At 44.6% G+C, this 17335-nt stretch overlaps 1 protein-coding gene across 6 annotated transcripts in view; it reads left to right on the top strand.

Annotated features, from left to right (window-relative positions):
• Positions 1–17335, top strand: part of ATP2B4 (ATPase plasma membrane Ca2+ transporting 4) — a 102550-nt gene that overhangs the window by 23785 nt on the left and 61430 nt on the right. The window lies entirely within an intron of this gene.

Raw genomic sequence — 17335 nt, 5'->3', positions numbered from 1 at the left:
CCATAACTTAAATCCACCTATGTTCCCTTTCTAGCCTATCCCCCCACCTCATCACCCATCCCAACCACTATCCTAAATTTTGTGATTGTCATTCACCTGATAAATATACACATGCCTAAACAAATATTTTATTTAGTTTTGTTTTGTATTCTGTATTAAAAATATATACTATATAATAACATCTTCTGGGACTTGCTTATTTTCATTCCATATTATAATATTAAGGCATCCCTCTTGAGTGTAGCTGTAATTCATTCATTTTCACTGCTATATAATATTCCATTGGTGAAGATAGCGCCCTTGTTCACCATTTTGAAGAGTTCCACCACAAACATTCCTGTTCATGTTTCCATGTATACATGTACAAGGGTGTAGAGTTCAGAAGGGAATTGCTCGGTCTTGGTATATGAATACTCAAATTTACGTGATAATGACAGATTGTTTCCCGATGCATTTGTAATAGTTTTGTCCCTACCAGTGAAATATAAGAGATGCTTTTGATCCACATCCTCTCAAGTACTCGGTATTGACAGACTTTTTCTTTCTTTTTTTTTTTGTGACAAAGAGAGTGACAGACAGAGAGGAAGGGAGAGAGATGAGAAGCATCAATTATTCGTTGCAGCACCTTAGTTCGTTGATTGCTTTCTCATATGTGCCTTGACCTGGGGGCTATAGACAGTAATGCCTTGCTCAAACCAGCGGCCATGGGGTCATATCTATAATTCCACCCTCAATCCAGGGACCTGGGCTCAAGCTGGTGAGTTTACACTTCAGTAGGATGAACCTGGGCTCAAGCTGGCAACCTTGGGTTTCAAACCTGGGTCCTCTGCATCCCAGATGGATGATCTATTTGCTGTGCCACTGCTGGGTCAGGCCAGACTTTTTCATTTTTGCCAACTGAATGGTGAAAATAGTATCTCTTAGTGGTCTTGATTTGCATTTTCCTGATTACCACTGAAATTGAGCAGTAGAAACAACATTCCACAGATCAGACCCACAAAAATTGCAGGTATTACAGTGGTTTGTATATAGAAAATTTTAAAATATATTTAATATGTTAAAAGAAATAAGAAGGTGTTAAAAGAAATAAGTTGGTATTAAAAGAATGATGAAGGGAAACAAAACTCGACTAGATTGAGTTCTCTTTGGATATCTTTTAGATGTCTTAGATATTCAAAGAGAACTTATCAAAATGAAAAAAAATAAATACAGTGATGGAAATTAAAATTTCAATGAAAAAGTTAAAATAATATAATTCAGATAAAGGTAAAATTAGAGAATTGGAAGATATTTCTGGAGAAATTATATAGAAGATGGAAGAGATGAAGGAAAATGTTGAAGAGGTATAGAGGCATAGAAAATAGAGCAGGAGTTAGCAATTTTTTCCGTAAAGGGCCAGATAGTAAAGTAAATATTTTAGCCTTTATGGCCCATATGGTCTCTGTCAAAACTACTCAACTCTCCTATTGTAGTGTGAAAGCAGCCATAGGTAATATGTAAATAAATGGGCGTGGCTAGGTGCTAATAAAACTATATTTACAAAAGCAAACAGCAGGCCAGATTTGGCCCATGTGTTATACAGTTGGCCCACTTCCAGAACAAAGTAAAAAGATCCCAATATACATTTAACTAATGTTCCAGAGGGAGATAAGACAGAGAGTAAGAGTGACAATATTGAAGAAGCAATGGTCAAGAATTGACTAAATACAATTATTATATTTATGAGACCTAGTGAATCCAATGAAGGAGAAAAAAGTTTCACCCTCTAAAAATATCATAATGAAACTATAGAACAGCAAAGATAAATAATTTCAAGGTAAGCCCAAAAGGTAAATTGCTTTCAAGAGAATGACAATTAGATTGACAACTGATTTCTCACCCTCAACAGTAAAAGCTAGATAATAGTGGAATAATATCTTCAGAGGGCTAGGACAATACCTGCTAACACAGAATTTATTATCAGTGAAAATCTTCCAAGAATGAGGGCAAAATTAAGCTCCTTTGCAGATGAACAAAAAGAAGTTTCCACTAAAATAGCTTCTAAAGGAAATAGTTCAAGAAGAAATATTACCTAAAAGAAAGACCTAAGAATCAAGAAGCAAAGAAAATTGTAAACATGGTGCTAAATCTAATTAGTAATAGCAACGAAAATAAAGATAACAACATCTAACTTATGGAGATAAAATGTTATATGCTAGTAACAATAGTAGATAAGTTGAAAGGTAAGTAATTGGAGTTTAAGTGTTCTACTATTGTTTGGGAAGAGGTTAAAGATACTGATCATCAGCAATTTTTAAGTTAAATATACATATTAAGTTTCTAGGTTAAAACTAAAAAACTAGGAATAGTGCAACTTCTGAACTAGAGGAGGGTAAGAAAATAGAAAGAAAGAAAAAGAAAGGAAACATGAATGAAGACAATAGGAAATGTGGCAGTTAAAAAATTTTAAGGCTATGATATAGAAGAAAATAATAAATATTACCATTTATTGAGTTGCTACCTTGTTAGTCATTTTGAATCATTCATTTTGAATGTTCATAATATTATGTAACATAGGTAAGAGTATCAGGCACAAAATAGGCATAAAATTATAGTTTCATTATTCCTGTACTTTTTTGCATAAAACAATATTTGTAACTTAGTAGGCACTCATTTACTAAAGTGTGAATTCAATGGTAGTGAGTATCAATTCTTAAAGTTGAGCAAGTGAGGTTCTGAGAAACAGCATAATGAAAAGCATCAGACAGCATGAGTATAAAACTCACCTCTCTACTTAGAAATTTTGTGATATTGAGTATAATATGCCCCTCAGATTTCTCATCTGTAAAAGTAAGTCAGAGGGCTTGACATGTAATAATGTTCATTAAATGTTAGACGCTCACTAAATGGAAGATGTTATGGGCAGAGAACTTTTTTCACAGTCACAGAGCTTGGATTTCAATCCAGGTATTTGCTGTTGTACCATGTGATAGACTTGTACTCTCTTCTCTAAGACAGAAGTATCATGTAATACTGAGAACGGAAGCTTTGGAGTGAAGCAGACGTGGGTTCATGGCCCAGCTTGACTACTAATTAACTTTAGGATTTTGGACCTCAGTTTCTTCAACTGTTGAAAGGAGATAAAAATGGCTGTTTCAGGTGGTGGTTGTAAGATTGCAAGAATGGGCCCTGGCCGGTTGGCTCAGTGAATAGAGCATCAGTCTGGCATGCAGATGTCTGGGTTCGATTCCTGCTCAGGGCACACATAAGAAGTGGCTATCTACTTCTCTCCACCTCTCTCTCCCCCTTGTCTCCCTCTCCCCCACCCCCACCCCCACCCCAAGCCAGTGGCTCAATTGTTTCGAGCCTCAACCCCCTGTGCTAAGGATAGCCTGATTGGTCTGAGCATTGACTCCAGACAGGGGTTGCCAGGTGGATCCTAGTCGAGGTGCATGCAAGAGTCTGTTCCACTATCGCCCCTCCTCTCACTTAAAAAAAAAATTGCTAGAATGTGTGCCAATCACTGGTAGTAGAGATCACAAATTAGGTCCCAGTTTAACAATTTAATACAGGCATACTTCCTTATTCAGTTCCAGAGCACAGCAAAAAACAAGTCGTAATCTTTTCTGTGATGCAGGGTTTTGCCTTCAACTTGTAAAAAATGCAATATCTGAGAGACACAATAAAGTGAGGTATGCCTGTATAAGAAAGAATAAGAGCTAATAAATAGGCTCTTAAGCAACAATAAGAAGAAATGATTTCTAACATTGGAAAAGAGATTAGTCTAGATCACCTTCAGTCCTTTACAACCTTGAAGTGTTCCTTTCTTCCTTAAACAGAAGCAAGGGAAGTACAGCTGTATTTCCTCACTCACATTCTGACTGATGAGCAGGTCTCCAATAGCTCCAGACCCCACAGGTGAAATGTACTGATCAAAAGCATTAAATCATAACCACAATAATTATATTGAAGGCTTACCATGGGGCAGCACTATGTGCTTCTTTACATGGATTGATTATCTCAAAATCTTCTGAAATAATTTTTAAATGAGGATGCCATTATTATCCCCATTTTATCAGTGCCAAAACTGAAGAATAGAGGCATTGACTAATTTTCCCAAAATCAAACTGGTAGTGATGGTGAATGGGACTTGAGTCTGTCTGCCCACAGGACCTGTACACTTGATCACTGCACTGCACTTTAAGAGGTGACATGGTCCCGGAGAAAAAATTCTCGTTTTGGGAAAGCATCTTCAAGTCAATCTTATGAAACAAATGTGGCTTTTGCCAAACTCAGATTTGGATTCTGGCTCTATTTTTTACTGTGCGGCTCTAGACAGGGTATTTAACCTGTTTTATTTTCTACAAAATGGGGGCAGTATTATCCATTTCCCAAGTTTGTTGGGAGGATCAAGTGATATAATATATGAGGTATTGAAAAAGACTGGAAACACAGTCTTTCTATTAGTGAATCAGGAAGACTTCAGCTGCAGCAGCTCTAAGCAGGTGCCTGTGTGCTCTGAGCTGATGATGGGGTGACTTTCAGAGCGTGAGTAAATGAAAGCTGACTTTTCCCTGGCTCCTTGAAAAGATGACTTGTTGTTCATTGCCCTCTATGCCCTTCCATGCCCATCACCCCATATACTCAGAGCGTGGTCTCCAGAAGCCCAGTCTGTTTCCCCTCCCCTTGGCTTTGCCACGCAACCTTGCCAGGTTGTCTATTGAGTTATTTGATGTTGTGCCAGGCCCTCAGTGGGTTCCCAGTCCTGGGCATGTCAGAGGTCACTGTCTGGGATAAGTGACCTCTATACCGCTGACTCTCCCTCTCCAATACTAAGATGGTACTGAGCTCCTGGTGACAGTGGCAGTTAGGCTCACGGTCCTGAATTTAGTTCTGCTCTTTCCTTCTTCACCCTTCTCATCTATCTGTACCAATACTATTCTATTTGCTTTCTTGTTTTCTTTCTAAAAATATTTTGATGGCAGTAAATGACATTAATTACATTTACATTATTGTGCTACCATCACTATCCATTTACAGAACTTTTTCATCATCCCAAATAGAAACTTGTGCCCATTAAACAATAATCCTACCTTGTACCCTTTTCCTCCCAGGCCATGAAAACCTCTACTTTCTGTCCTTATAAATTTGCGCTTAGAGTAGACACTTTTATATAAGTGAAATCATACAATGTTGGCCCTTTTGTTTCTGGGTCCCTTCAGTTAGCATCACTTTTTTTTTCTTTCTTTTTATAAAAACATTATTGAATTTATTTTGATGACATTGGTTAATAATAACATTCTCAAGTTTCATCCATGTTGTGGCATGTATCAGAATTTCATCACTTTTTTAAGGCTCAATATTTTTTATTATATGGATGTACTATGTTTTGTTGATCCACTCATCATTGATGGATGCTCTCTTTTCTTTAATCAAACTTTGGGCTGTCAAAGTTTGCAGCGGTATGGAGAGAACAGCCACTCTCATTGAAGCGGAAAACTGGACAGTCACCGTCCCAGGTGGTGGGGGGTTGTGCCCAGTTTGCTGCTTGCAGAGTTTGCTCTGAAGCCTCTTCTGGGATGTCAGCCTTCCAACGGTCTCTGTTTCAACAGGCGACACCACCTAGACCCGTAAATGCTAGTTGGAAATTAGAGGGGATTGTCTGGGGCTCCAGCTCAGACTTTGCCTGCCTTCCAGAGGATGGAGCATACTATTGCCAGGCGTGCTGTTTTCAGTACCATAGGCAGTAGAGACTAGAGGAGCCTTTGTTTTGCCTGCTTAGAGTTCTGAATTTTTGTTTGTTTTTTTATTGTTGTTTTTGTTGTATATTTCTTTTTTTTTTTTTCATTTTTCCGAAGCTGGAAACAGGGAGGCAGTCAGACTCCCACATGCGCCCAACCGGGATCCACCCGGCATGCCCTCTAGGGGGCAATGCTCTGCCCATCTGGGGCGTCACTCTGTTGCATCCAGAGCCATTCCAGCGCCTGAGGCAGAGGCCACAGAGCCATCCTCAGCGGCCAGGCCATCTTTGCTCCAATGGAGCCTCAGCTGGGCTGCGAGAGGGGAAGAGAGAGACAGAGAGGAAGGAGAGGGGGAGGGGTGGAGAAGCAGATGGGCGCTTCTCCTGTGTGCCCCAGCCGGGAATCGAACCCAGGACTCCTGCACGCCAGGCCGATGCTCTACCACTGAGCCAACCGGCCGGGGCCTGTATATTTCTTCTTGTCAACTCTGTCATTTCTGGTCTCCTGCTTGGAAATACTTCGGTATTTCTGTATATACTATACTGTAATTATAGAGCTTCCTAATTCGGGTGTGTCCTGTCTTCCTGTCTTCTTTATGTAGACTCTGTGTCTGGGAGTTCCCCAGGGGGAGGGACCTCTTCCTTCCTTTCTCTGAATCTTCCTCCATTTTTATTCTATTTATTTATTTAATTTTTTTGCTCTCCCTTCTCAGTTTTTCATACCTCTCAAGGCACTGGAAATTGAGTAGTCTCTATCTTGGCCACAATCTGTACCCTCAAGGATAACTGTGGCCTAAGAGGGTAATACACACCTTCAATTGTGTCACAGTTGCCTCTGGGAGGAAGTAGGAAAACCCATATCAATTGTCTGAGCTCATCAGGACAGGAATCCTCTAGCTTCAAAGTCCTGGGCTGGGCCTAAAATTCTCTGGCTGTTTTATACAGGCTATTCTACTCTCTTGCTCTTTGATTCCTGTTTCTCTTCACTTTCTTTGTAGAACGTGAAGCACGTATTTTAGCTTCTTCTAGGCTCTTTCTGTAGTTGTATGGCTTTAAGTTGTATGTCACCTTTAAGATCATGCATTGTAAAATCGTCAGAAAAAATATCATCAGTCCTGTCTGAAAAGGTTATCCCAAAGATAACACATCAGAGTGCTTTGAAATTATGAGGCATTACCCGGATGTGAGTTCTTTCTACAACCTTCTTTGATTCTCATGAACTTTTCTGCCTTTCTTTCTTGCCAACACCACTTTAGAGAGAACCTCAGGCAGACAGATTCCCCAGATACAGCTGCAAAAGTTGGAGATGCTGGAGAAGTCCGTGAATGGCAGTACCAACATCTGCCTGATACATTGAGCCCAGGATGCAGACCCAGGCCTGGAATATACAGAAACAAGGGGGGCAGAGGCACCGGGAACCTCTAATGAGGGGAGCCTTCCTTTGCTTCCATTGTTCAATAGCTTCTTAACGTAGTTGATCTTTACCTAAGGGCACTGGGCCTTTAGACACAAAAGAGGTAGGTTACTCCCATTATCTCTCTTTTTTCAAGTAAGAAAATGAAAGCCCTGAGAGAATGGATTTAGAGGAGGATGTTGGTAGGGGAAGGCAAGTGTAGTGCTCCTTGGGAAGAGCTGTCAAAGGAGAGCCTGTCAGCTGTGAGGAGGAATTGCTCGGCCAACACTGGGCTGTCTGGCCCCCAGACAGAGCACCCGGTGGGCTCCTGGGCCTGGCTTCTTCGGCATCTTCCGGTACATCTCCTAGTCAAACTGGATTCACTTCTGATTCACTTCTGGTTTTCTTCCTTAGATATTTCTTAGGGTCTGTGACCCCTGGCATTGTGCTACATTGACTTTCTTTGTAGGACGTGGAGCACGTATTTTAGCTTCTTCTAGGCTCTTTCTGCAGTTGTATTGCAGCTGCTAGCCCATAAGGCATCTAATTAAGACATTAGAAAGATGTCCCCTTCAGATGAATAAAGCCCATGGGTTCATGGTCTGTCCAACAACACTTATAGAGTGTTTCATCTCCCAACAGCCTTCTTACCAGGTGCCCATGTTCAGGGCACACTCTGCTCATGTATATAGCAGCTCTGAGAAGCCCTAAGAAAGCTCCACCTGACTCAAAGTATGAGCCTGAGACCCCTCTAGGGAGGCTCATGCTGTGAATGAACTCCTGCAGCAGCTTCACTGCTACAGATGGCCTGCTGGGCAGACCTAGAAGTGTTGGGTCACATGCACAGGTGATTCTTGCTCTTCATTTGACAAATAGCACAGATTTCTTTGCATTATTTGTATCTACCTATATCCTGCTTTCCAATCTATAGCCTACCTTTTTGTTCCAGTGCCTAGACAGTGTTAGACTCATAGATGCTTCATTGTAAAATATATACTACAATGTAAAATTGTATTAGGCTTTCCCCAAAGGCCCCTGCATGGTTGTGATTCCAGGATCCTATGAGGTGTTTGACGTAGTTGGTAGGAAAAGTGGCATATCTGCTCTCAGAAAAAGTCGGGAACTTCCTAGCTAGTGATGAAATGGGATTATGTCTGGCCTGCCTCCTATCTTGTGGTCGTTTGACCCCTGGCCCCTCTCTGTTTTGAGAAGACAGCAGGGTATACACGGTACTTAACCTACAGTGATGCCACATTCACTTCTTTGGGTGTAGCAGAGTCCTAAGCAAGTCGGTTTCCTTCCCATCTCTCCAGTGAGAGCCAAGCTGGCACCAGCTCTGGAGGTGGTGGAGGAGAGAAGGCATCCAGAGGGTTCTCCTAGAATGCAGAAAGCTGCCCAGGAATATGAAAGGGGACTCCTTGGCCAGGTGGCCTTGTTCAGCTGACAGATCCTTCTGGGAGGACTTGGTAACATTTTGGCACTTGACACTGTTCTGCCCTTCCGGCTTCCTTTAGGAGAGTTGCAGACTCTTGACCAGGGGACCTGGGAAAGTGGTGTACTGGTGCCAGTGTAGGAAGTGGGCAGTGGGAACAGCACCTCTACACACCACTTCCGAGGATAGTTATCGCATCTGCCTTCTTTTTTATTTGTTGATTGACTTTTAGAGAGAAAGGGGAAGGGGGAGAGAGAGAGAAACCACAATTCCATTTATTTATGCATTCATTGGTTGATTCTGTGTGTGTGTGTGTGTGTGTGTGTGTGTGTGTGTGTGTGTGTGTGTGTATAACAGAGACAGAGAGAAAGAGAGAGGGACAGAGAGGCAGGAAGGGAAAGAGATAAGAAGCATCAATTCTTTGTTGCGGCTCCTTACTCTCCTTAGTTGTTCATTGATTGCTTTCTCATATGTGCCTTGACTGGGGCTACAGCAGTGTGACCCCTTGCTCAAGCCAGTGACCTTGGGCTCAAGCCAGTGACTATTGGGTCATGTCTATGATCCCATGCTCAAGCCAGCGACCCTGCGCTCAAGCTGGTGACCCCCTGCTCAAGCCGACGACCTCAAGGTTTTGAACTTGGGTCCTCTGTGTCCCAGTGTGACGCTCTATCTACTGTGCTTCCACCTGGTCAGGCTGGTTGATTCTTGTATGTGCCCTGACTGGGAATCAAACCTACAGCCTTGGCATATCATAATATGCTCTAAACAACTGAGCCACCCTGCCATGGCTCACCTTCCTTCTGCAGGCAAAAGTTAGAGCCATTGGAGAACCTTGCCTTTCCCCAAAGCAGCTCAATTTTGCCTCTGTTTTCCCTGCCTCCTATGTTAGGTCTAAACATCTCGTATATGCAGGTGTTCATCTTTCTATTTACTTCCTAGGTTTATCTCACCCCTGAGTAGTGCCTTTTCATTCTATAAATGGGACCTTCCACCCTGGCATCTCCAAGAAAAATGGGAACTGTCAGGACTGTCCATTTTCTTTCCCCTGTAACCTTCTGTAATCTTCTCATTTTACCATATTCCCTTCCTATCTTGGCTCTTAAAACTATTCCCATAGGAAGAAAAAGGCAGTTTACAATCCCACCCCTCTTTAGGACCAAACCTCTGTTTGTTGTCTTGAAAACCATGGCAACATGGCTTGAGAGGCCGCTTCTACCATCTTGGAAGTTAATGTTCCAAAGCCTCGTATTCCCAGCTGCAAGCTCTCTAAAACTTCTTTCCAAAGGGGGACAGGAGCCTCTAATTTTTCAGATCTGTTATAAGAAGAACATTTCAAAACAGCCAACCCCTAGATAATCCTTTTACAAGTGGGTTAAGAATGGGAGCAATGTTCTCTGTAGGATCTGGAGTGTGAATATAGTTACATTAGCTGGGAGTCCGGAAAAGTATTCTGAAATGTTGTCTACACTTATTTTTCTTGTTCTCTTTTCTTCTTCTCCCTTCTCACACTCAACTACTCAGAAGACTGAGGTTGGAGGTGGTTATCTTTCAGCTTGCACCAACTTTTCCCCTGCTTTTTCTTCTCCTTGACATGTTTGTCCTTTTTGCTTGGTGCTACCTTTTAAAGCCCCAAGTTGGGAATCCAGGCAGCTGGGATGATTAACTGCAGGAGCCCAGCAGAAGAATTCCACAGCCTTAGACGGCAAAGTTTCCATGGCCTCACTACTCTGGGACTTTCCCCACGAAGGAGTCCTCTTTCTTGAGCTGGCTGTTGGAAGTGGGTGTGGGGAAAGCAAGCTGGTGTGTCCTTGACTTCTCTTTGGGTTTGACTGCTTACAGAGGGGAGAGTTCTGTGGCTGAAACCCTGAAGGAAGGGCGCTGACCCCTCCCCCACTCAGAAAAGACTTGTTCTCTGGTGATGGAGTTCTTACTAATTTGGAACAGCTGGCCAGGGTGTGTGAGACTAGAGAAGCTGGGAAAAGAGTGTTTCTGCAAACTTTTATAGAAGTAAATGTTAGGCAAATAGTGTGAGATGCCTACAAAGGTCTGGCTTTGCTGGGTTAGGGTGCCTTTTGCTGCTAGTCCTTCTCTGGTCCCTTCAGTGAATCCTTGAATTCTTGCACAGTAGTGGGAAGAGCTGAAAGAAGGCAGCCATGTCACTAAGGAGTTGGATTTTAGCATCTTTATGCCTACTCCCTACCCAGGCTTTACATTCTCAGAGTAGAATTGAAGTGTGACAGTGGAGCCATCTGGCAGCTTGTATAGTTAGGGAGGGCTACCTTATTGTGCTCAGTTCTCAAATTTTAAACTCCTGCGAGAACAATGAAAGGAGCCAGAGTCAGACTGTAGTCCTAGGTGCCTTTATATTTATGTAGTCTCCCAGCCCCTTCCTTCATCAGGCCACTTCCTTATTTATGCTGGGTTGGAAACTTGGCTGAGCATACTAAATCCTGATTTTAGTTTTTAATTTATAGGAATGGTCTCATATCCTTCCTCTTCTTCCCTCTCTGTTAGATTCCTCGCTTCTGAGTCCTCAGATTAGCAATTTGACTCTGCTTCATGCATAGTTAGATGTTCCATATTTTACTTAGCCAGGAAAGCTCCAGGTGGATTTGGGAGAGTACAGATTGGCTCATAGGTTTATCTTTTGTGCCTTTGGCCCATCCTCCATGACTCCAGTGACATTTACTGGCCCTGTGTTGGTGCTAGCCATGGCAGCCCCACAAGTGCCCGACTTACTTCTCAGCGTATTCTCATTCCTCCTACTATTTGAACCAAGGTGGATAGATAGGGCTGATTGGTTTCAGAAATTACCCAGGTAAAGAGAATGGAATTCCATCCAAGTAGGCTGTCTCTGCAGATGTGCAAATGAGAGAATAGGAAATATTTTAAGGTTGAAGTAGATAGGTGGAGAAAAGACAGAGAGAGAGAGAGAGAGAGAGAGAGAATAGAGGAAGGGAGGAAGAGAGGGACACAGGGAGAGATGGGAAAGGGATATACATAACTCAGTGCTTCAGAAATCCAGAAAACATCCTTTTTGCCACTTCCTACAAACCTCCTCACCACCACCACCATCACCATAGTTCTCCTCCCCTGTCTTTCCTCAGAGGCTCGGGAGTGGTGTTTAAAATGCTATGTGTAGGAGTTTGGAATGGAATGGATATTGAGAGAACTTAAATTCTTTATATTTTCCTTTGCCTCTCCCTGGCCTAGAGAGTGGATGATTCCCACAGTGATAGCCGGCATCCCTTCTGCTCACACCAAGAAAAAAAAGCCCTCCCTGTACTATGTCCTGGAGAGCATGGGAGATATGCCTCCAATTCTTTCAGTCTACTAACTCTGGGGTCCCAAAAGGGAGGAGTGGAGAAGGGGCAAGTGCTGAAGGACTGGTTCTGGGGATTTATAGATAAGTGATTCTCTCTGGAAATCAGCAGAGCAGGGTGGCTCATTCATCAACTCCACAGGCTAGGTCAGGCGCTGGGGCACAGGTCGTGATGGAGAGGTGATGCAACCTTTCTGCTCACTTGGAAGAATACACAGTCCTTCCACTTTCGCTCCCCTCAGATGTCCATCAACAATGACTAGCTGGGGCTACGTCACCTTTGTGTCCTGCTCTTTGTCTCTTTCAACAATGGGCCCTGTGTCCATCACCATGGATCACCATGGATTCACCTTTTGTGAATAGGTGTTCCGTCTAACCCGTGATTTTTGGAAGCTTACCCTACCTTGGTGTCTCTGAAACTTGTCTGCTTCTCTTTGTCTTTTCATGTATTTCCAAGTAATGGCCACTCAGCTTGAGTTAGTACCCTGAGACTTGGAAACAGTCTCAGGAGTGTCAGCTGAGCCACTAGCTCACCTGCGGTGCCTTCTATCAGTCTCCTTCCAGCTGTCCAGCAAGGCGCCCCATACTGAACCCTTTCCTCACCTCCTCCCATCTCCCTTCCTACCCTACAGGAACAGTGAGATGCTGATGACAGTTGGTTTGACAGGCTTAGAAACTACGCCTGCTCTGCTCTTTTGACCTCAAGGTGCTGCCAAGACTGATTTCTGTCCCAAGTCCTGATTTTCCCAGCAAGACTTTGTCAGCTAACGAGGGCTGTCAGCTAGGACTTTGACCGCTCCTGGGGCAACAGAGGGTACTTCCCTGATGGAATCAGCAGCAGCCTTCCCCTTCTCCTGCCATCTCTTCTCTCTGGTGGGTTTGTTCTCATTGATATCCTTTCTGAGCCATGGTGTCATCTGAGAGGCATTCAGTTATAATCTAAGCTGGAAGGAATCGGAACAGTCTGTGGGATTTGCTGTTCTTAACCCTGCCCTAACTTTACTTTTATCTGACTGATGTGCCCATCAGCAGCTGAAGTAGTGGTGGATTCTCCTCCTAAGGACATACCAGTCCAAAGTAGCTGGAATAAGGTGAAGGAAGAGGGATGATGAAATCCTGCATCATCTTTTGTATTCCAGCTAGCTGTTTCTGGAAGGTGATTCTCATTCTCCTACTTAGATGTCATTTAATGATTGACCACCTATTGCATATTTATCAAAGTCAGTATACACTTTCACCTTAGTTGTGTGTATGACTCCAATGGCTGATCACTCTCTACTTTCTCTGTCAAAAGCCTTTCTAGGTACCTGGTACCCAGGAGACATATGTGTCCCAGGAGAAATCGACCTCACTTTTGATCATTCTTCAGCATCTGAATCTTGAATACTGACTCCTTGGTACTAACTAGGGTCCTCACCACCCTAACTGAAACTTTAAATCTTGTTGTGCAGAAGTATTCCTTCACCCCAGAGATCCCCAAGGAGGGAGAACAGGTTGAACATTCTCTGTACAAGTGGATGAAAACATGTGTCCGTTCAGTGTTACCTCTGGAGCTCATTGCTTTCAGACCTCCAGCAGGAAGTGGCCAGGCTCCATGGGCGTGAGGAACTCTGCTTTGAGGCTCTCTTCCCCTGACTCCAGGTGGAATCCTCAATATCTTCATCCTGATGACATTGGCAGCCAGTGGGGGATGGAGGAAGGGGAGGGGTGTGAGGAACGTTGCGGCTGCAGCCTGGCTTTGACAAGAAAGAAGACCAAGTAGCTTAGTCTTCCGTCAATAATGTAAGGGTGCAGCAGTTAGAAGACCCTGAGTTTTGACCTTTCTCTGTGATGAGCTGAGGCAGAAGCGTGGATGGACAAGAAGCTCCACCTTCCCTTCTTTAAAGGAACTTACCCTCTTACCCAGACCCCTCACTTCAATCTTATTGCTGGCTCAAATCCTAAGCTGTATTTTCTGGCTCTATTCTTTTTGTTCCTGAGAAAGTTGTGGTGGTTCTTTTTTCCTTTTTCTTTTTTAAGCTGTTTTAGGGGGCTGGGAAAGGAAAACTTTAAAAGTAAAATAATAAAAAACAGACCACTCTGCCATTACAGGCACATAAATAGCTGCACCCTGGCCAAGCTGCACACTCACTTTGCCATAGCAACCTCAGCCGAGTGTTTATAGCAGCCTGTCACCCGACTGGAAAACAGCAGCTGCTGCTGCCCCGCCAGCTGCGCCCTGGCCGCTGCCTGTGCCCCCTCAGAGCAGAGTGCAGGTGCTCTGCCCACGACGGAGCTGCCGCAGCGGGTCACGGGCCAGCCCTGCTGTCGGGACCTTGGGCGTGGCAGGGAATAGGTAGCCTGGGCCCAGATGTGTCAGGGGGCCGTAATGCTTGGGAAGCCCGAAGCAAGTGGTGGTTGTCTTTTGTTCTCTTGCTCACCCCCCACCCCCAGCTCTTACCTCCTGCAGATGGAGGAAACAGGAGTACAGAGTGTGCTCAGCAAACTGGAAGGGGCTCTGGGTGTTCCACTGACCCTGATGAGGCAGCTCGTGTTAAGTTTCTGAATAAGCCTTGGATTCAGCCACAGCCTGTCCAGGAGTGTCCTCTTCACCCCGTTTTCTCACAGAAGATCAGGGACCTCTCTGGGAAAGGGGACTGCCCTGAGGTAAATGGAAGCAGAGCATCCTGGAAGGGCCGGAGGAGGGAGAGGGAAAGCAGGAGGGGACATATTACAAGACCCTCCTGGCTCTCCCCTGTCCACCTAGATCTGGGACAGTGTTTGGACAGGACCCCATTCAAGGCCTTCAAATATGTTAGCCTTGTTTTGTTGGAAGTTATCATGACGTTGTTTGCAGAGATGCCTCCTAACGTCTGCAGTGTTAGGTAGTGTGGTCCCCAGACTAGCAGTGTCAGCATCCCCTTGTCAGGGAACTTGTTAGAAGGGAGTATGATCAGTCTACTTTCTCAAGCCCCAGGTTGACTTAGTGGTTCTTCCTGTCTACGCAACGGATGAACAAGAAAGACTGAAACTAGGGCAGTGAGGTGACAGGTTATTAGAGAGTACTCCCAGCTCTCTTTACTGATAAACACCCTCTTCTCAGGTGGAGTTCTTGCCCATTTTCCTGGAACTTCCAAGAAAACAGTTGGGCTGAGAGAAGGCTGAAGTAGGCAAAGCCGATGGGTCTCTGTACTCTACAGGTGGCTGTCATGGAGTGGCATGAGGTCTAGTGTGCGGTACTCTGAGTACTGTCTGGATCCCACAGGAATGTTATTTTGCTTCTTCTCTTGCTGGGCCCCTGAGGAAAGAGCAACTGCCCACAGCACTCTCTTTTGGTGGATGAAACATGGTCTCTTCAGTCTGGGGCCAGACAGCTTTCTCCTCACCCTTGAAAGCTCCAACAGAACCTGAGGCCTGGGAGCAAAAGGATCCTGACCAGTAGCCAAGGGGACTGACCTCCCTCTCCCTCTCCATGAGCATGGCATGATTCTGCTGAAGTTTGTTTCTAAAAATAACACAGGATCCAGTCCAGCTGCTAAAAAGCCCTTTTGTTCCCTTGGAACCAAAATGTGGAAAAACCACGGCAGCCCCAAGAAAGGCAATCTGTGTTGCCCAAGAGAGTACACATCCTAGACACTTGAATGCTACTGCTCAAGGCCTACCTTCTATCTGCTAGCCTGGTAGCTTCCATCCCAGGTCCAAAGAGCTGCACCTTACTTAGCGTGAAAGACAGATAGTTTGATAACTCGCATCCTGAGCGTGTCCCATGATTGGATAGGAGGGATCAAGAGAGGCTGCCAGCACCCCTTTCATTAAACAACCGACCTAGATGGCACTGTCCCTCCCACCTGGAAGCTCTGTCCTTCATTGAAGGACATGGTCACTACTCCTGTTTCATTCTCTACATTTGTTTGAGTTCTCGTTTGCTGTGAACACCCCCACACCCCTGAGTCACAGGAGGCCATAGAGGCAACATGAGCCATTATGACTCAGATTATTTGAAAGAGGGTACATTCCCCATGGCTCTGGGCCCAGGGACTGCCCTTTTTCATCTTGATATATTGATGCTGTTTTTGGATGGAGGCGTGGTGAGGCAGACGGGATGGAGGCATTGCCCCCTCAGGTACATTCCTGGTTTGGTTTCCTGGCCCATCCCATGAAGCTTCCTGTCTTCTTCTCGATGATTCTTGGGGTCTCTGACATGGGCTATCAACAGGCTAGATGATCACACACAGACTGGCAACCTTGGGTCAACTTTTGGTATCACTTTTTTGAGACTGTTTATGCTCTCTATGGGCCCTACCTTCACCCTGTTCCCTGAAAGTGTCTGGCCAAAACTGATAAATTTTGTCATAACTATGGTAACATTAGACAGTACAGCTCTTCCAGGGCTGAAAGGTTTCAGCATCATGGAATCATGGTATGTTTCTTTTTTTTTTTTTTTTGGACCTTGGGTGCAGAGTACTGAGTTGATCAATAATGTACTCATTGGCCCTTCCTTTGCTCAGTGGTTCCCCATATCCCACATCTGTTCCCTTCCTTGCCTATGAGCAGCATTCTAATATAGGTTTTTGTTTAAATATAGCCCTTAAAATGTGTAGAATTGCTTTAGATACATGTGCTTTTAATTAGCATAAAAGCTGTTCTAGCACTTTTCCCCCACTAAGCACTATTTTTAAGATCACCAGTATTGTCTTGTGTACGTCTGATCTGAGTTTCTAACTGGTGCATGATATCCCCTGTTATCTAGCTTGTCCATCACTGGGGAAGGGATCGCAAGTTGCCTTCAATTCCCTGTCACCACAGTGTTCCACTGACATCTTTGCACGTGTCCCCTTTGGACCTGTGTGAGAATTTCTTTGGGAGGTGCACTCAGAAGTAGATGACTGGGTCCTGGGAATGCATAGGCTTAGCTTGGCCATGCAGTAACAGGTGGCTCTGGGGAGAAGGGAGAGAAGGGATGCATTCTGGGTCATCCCTGAGACCCAGGGGTTGAGAGTGACAAACTTTCTCCAGACAGATGCTTTGATTTTAGTACTACATTTCTGCTGCTGAATTGAAAACGCTGTCAGGGTGGACAGCTTTAGGAGGGGGAGGGTAAGCTAGAGAGAGAGAGAGAGAGAGAGAGAGCACTGAGTGTGTGTGTGTGTGTGTGTGTGTGTGTGTGTGTACCGCCTCCTAACCAGGAAGTGATAGTCTCTCTTTAGGAAGGGCTGAAAATTAGCATAATGTCCCAGGCCCAGGCCCACAGGCCACAGTGCTGTCCTGTGGCCAGTGCAGAGGCCTGGTTTTGGTGCCTCAGCCCTCACTGGGCTTCCTGGCATGCGCCTGGTGGTTGCTGATGATAACAGGCCGTGCCGCCCACCACCTGAACTTGAGCCAATGTGCTCTGCCTCTGACCTTCTTCCCACAGGCCTCCGCAGAGCCTCAGTAGAGTGAAGGGCGGGTGTGTGCTCAGGTCTGCTCCTGCAAGCCAGCAGGCATTAGAAC

The sequence above is a fragment of the Saccopteryx bilineata genome, chromosome 2, assembly GCF_036850765.1.
Source record: "Saccopteryx bilineata isolate mSacBil1 chromosome 2, mSacBil1_pri_phased_curated, whole genome shotgun sequence".
NCBI classification, from domain to species: Eukaryota; Metazoa; Chordata; class Mammalia; order Chiroptera; family Emballonuridae; genus Saccopteryx; species Saccopteryx bilineata.
Note: the sequence above shows the minus strand (reverse complement) of the source record. Positions and strands in the feature narration are given on the sequence as shown.